Source organism: Myotis lucifugus, unplaced genomic scaffold, assembly GCF_000147115.1.
Source record: "Myotis lucifugus unplaced genomic scaffold, Myoluc2.0 scaffold_155, whole genome shotgun sequence".
Taxonomy (NCBI): domain Eukaryota; kingdom Metazoa; phylum Chordata; class Mammalia; order Chiroptera; family Vespertilionidae; genus Myotis; species Myotis lucifugus.
The window spans coordinates 1,441,023-1,444,243 of record NW_005871203.1 but is presented as its reverse complement, the minus strand read 5'-3'; the positions used below and the strand labels follow the sequence as shown (position 1 = coordinate 1,444,243).

The following is a 3,221-nucleotide window of genomic DNA, read 5'->3' as shown; positions in this document are numbered from 1 at the left end:
CGATGATCCCGGTGCTGGGAGGCATATTACCCTTTTACTATATAGGATAGAGGCCTGGTGCACGGGTGGGGGCTGGCTGGTTTGCCCTGAAGGGTGTCCTGGATCAGGGTGGGGGTCCCCACTGGGGTGCCTGGCCAGTCTGGGTGAGGGGCTGAGGGCTGTTTTCCAGAAGCGAGTGACTGAAGCTTCCAACCGCTCCTTGTTTTCTTTTTTTTTTTTTTATTCTGGGCCAGCTTTAGCTCTGAGGCCTCGCCGCTAAAAACATCGATACAATGTTGCTAAAGCCCGGCTGAATGAAAGCCGGTTTCTGGGGTTTTGTTTATCTTCTTATTTGCAACATAGTACATAGTTGCTTAGAGTTGTAGCTCAGAGGCCGGCAGCGCAGGCGGGGAACGTTGGAGTCCTCCTTCACTGCAGCAAGCAAGCCTCATGTTCGCTTCCAGCTGCCTGGCTGCCGGCCGCCATCTTGGCTGACAGTTAATTTGCATATACTCACTGATTAGCCAATGAAAAGGGTAGCGGTCGTAAGCTAATTACCATGTTTCTCTTTTATTAGTGTAGATAGATAGTTACTTTTTTAAAAAAAGTTTTGTATCGTCCTCATATCCTGAGGCCTTGCTGAACTCACTTACTAGTTCTATTTTTTTTTTTTAAATATATTTTATTGATTTTTTACAGAGAGGAAGGGAGAGAGATAGAGAGTTAGAAACATCGATGGGAGAGAAACATCGATCAGCTGCCTCCTGCACATCTCCTACTGGGGATGTGCCCGCAACCCAGGTACATGCCCTTGACCGGAATCGAACCTGGGACCTTTCAGTCCGCAGGCCGACGCTCTATCCACTGAGCCAAACCGGTTTCGGCAACTTACTAGTTCTATTTGCATTTTAGTCAATCCCTTAGGATTTTCTTTAAAATATATATGTATATTTTTATTGACTTTTAGAGAGAGGAAGGGAGAGGGAGAGAGAGAAACACTGATGTGAGAGGGAAACATCGATTGGCCGCCTCCTGGACACCCCCACCAAGGATCCAGCCCACAACCCTGGCATGTGCCCCAACCGGAAATCGGTGCACAGGATGATGCCCAACCAACTGAGCCAAACCAGCCAGGGCATCTCTTAGGATTTTCTACCTAAACAGCTTCACGTCTTCCTTTCCCATCGGTAATGCCTCTTTTCCTGCCTCAGACTCAGTCTTGTGTGTGATTTCTGGGAACTTTCAGTCACAGCTCTCCTGGTGGTGGTTGTCTGCCTGCCTTGAGATGTAGATACAGATATGAATTGGCTCACATAATTATGGAGGCAGACAAGTCCCAAGATTGGTGGATAGCAAGCTGGAGACTCAGGGCAGTCAGTGGTGTACATTCCAGCCCAAAGGCCAGCAGCTCCAGACCCAAGGAGAGCTGACGTTTCAAGTCTAAGTCTGGAGGCTGGACAAGCCCAGGGTACCGCCAGCAGGCAGCCAGGAGCTCCCTTTTACTCTGCCTTTCCGCTCTGATCAGGTCTCCCACTAATTGCAGACAAGCCACCCCATTAGGGAGGGCCACCTGCTTCACTCAGTCCAGATTCAAATGCTAATCTCATCCAGAAAAACCCTCACAGACACACCCAAGGTAAGATTTGACCAAATGTCTAGGCACGAGGTAGCTTGTCAACTTGAAACCTAAGGCCCTGGCTGGGTGACTCAGTTGGTTAGAGCACCGTCTCAGTATGCCAAGGTCACGGGTTCAATCCCCAGTCAGGGCACATACAAGAATCAATCATTAAATGCATCAATAAGCGGAACAGCAAATCCATGTTTCTCTCTTTCTCTCTCCCTTCCTATCTCCCTAAAATCAATCAATAAATAAAAATGTTGAAAAAATTTACATAAAATTACTCATCATAACATCCAAGCAAAGATTCCAGGAGCTCCTTGAGATTTGGGGAACTCTTTACCTCAGTCGCTTCTTCCTCTGCAGGTCTTCAGGTCTAATCAACTCAGTCTCCCTGAACTCCAGTCTCTGCCTCCAGGTCTGCCTGCAGAATTTACAGGTCCAGTGCAAAGAGAAAACCCACGCCCTTTTTGGAAATTAAGAATCTCAGGATGGTAACAGCAGAGCATTAACGCAAAGCTCAAGGTCCTTCTAAGCTCAAGACCCTCTGCAGCAGCGCAGGGCACACACCACAGGCAGCAGGCTGGGTGAGCACAGAGCACAGGTCGCTGCCTTGCTCTCAGAAACCACAGCAGTCAGGATGCTGGTTGCGCAGTGTCTGAAAATAGTTGTTTCTTAGTTTATTCAGTTTCCTAGTTGTTTACAGCAGAAAGGCCAGGCCAGTATGAGCTGCTTCACCGTGGCTAGAAGTACAGTTACCTTTTGTGTATTCTTGTATGTATATTTCATATACCTGTGCCAGATACCACATTAGGCGATTTAGTTATTTTTAAAATTATATTTCACAGTAACACAAGAGTGTGTTTGTCTTCTAAAAAATTCAAAATATTACAGCTAATGCTATGGTCCAATCCGATAACCATTCCCCATTCTAGCTCTATGACTGCTTCCCCGCTACCTTTCGAGAAGTAACTAACAATGTCAGCTTGATCATTGCTGGATCAGGGCCCTTTCTAGGCATTTATCTGCATGTCTCCAAACCCATTAGAATCTCAAAGCCATTCGGCCTACCCAGGACCCAGACGAAAAATGAAGACATGCCCATAAAGAGAGATGTACAATAATGCTCTCGCGGCTTTGCTCATAATCACCCCAAGCTGAAAACAACCCAAATGCCCATTAACAGGAGGTGAATATATGAATTGTGGACATGTATACAACGGAATTCTGCATGACCATCAAGAAGGGTAAGCTACCACTGGGTACCAGAGCATGTGTGGATCTCACAGACGCGATGTCACAGCTAAGGAAGCCAGAAGTATATACCGAGGAGTTAAAGTTCAAGAACAGGTGAAATGAATCAATGGTGGTAGAAGTCTGAATAGTGGTGTACTTATTTGGGTGGGCTGAATGAACTGGAAAGGGCAGGGGACCTGCAGCGGTAATGGAATGTTCCAGATCTTCATCTGGGTGCTGTTTACAAGGGCGAATTCACTCTGTGAATGTTGATTGAGCTGTACACTTAAGATGTGCTTATACAGCCCGGCTTGTGTGGCTCAGTGGTCATGGTTAGATTCCCTGTCAGGGCATGTGCCAGGTTGCAGGCTTGATACTGGGGGGGGGG

General features: G+C 47.0%; 1 long non-coding RNA gene across 2 annotated transcripts in view; it reads left to right on the top strand.

Moving 5' to 3' along the window:
- Positions 1–3,221, top strand: part of LOC111827364 — a 26,240-nt gene that overhangs the window by 15,889 nt on the left and 7,130 nt on the right. For both annotated transcript variants that reach the window (XR_002830869.1, XR_002830868.1), the window contains exon 2: positions 2,646–2,947. This is a non-coding gene — a long non-coding RNA (uncharacterized LOC111827364). The remainder of the gene's footprint in view (positions 1–2,645; positions 2,948–3,221) is intronic.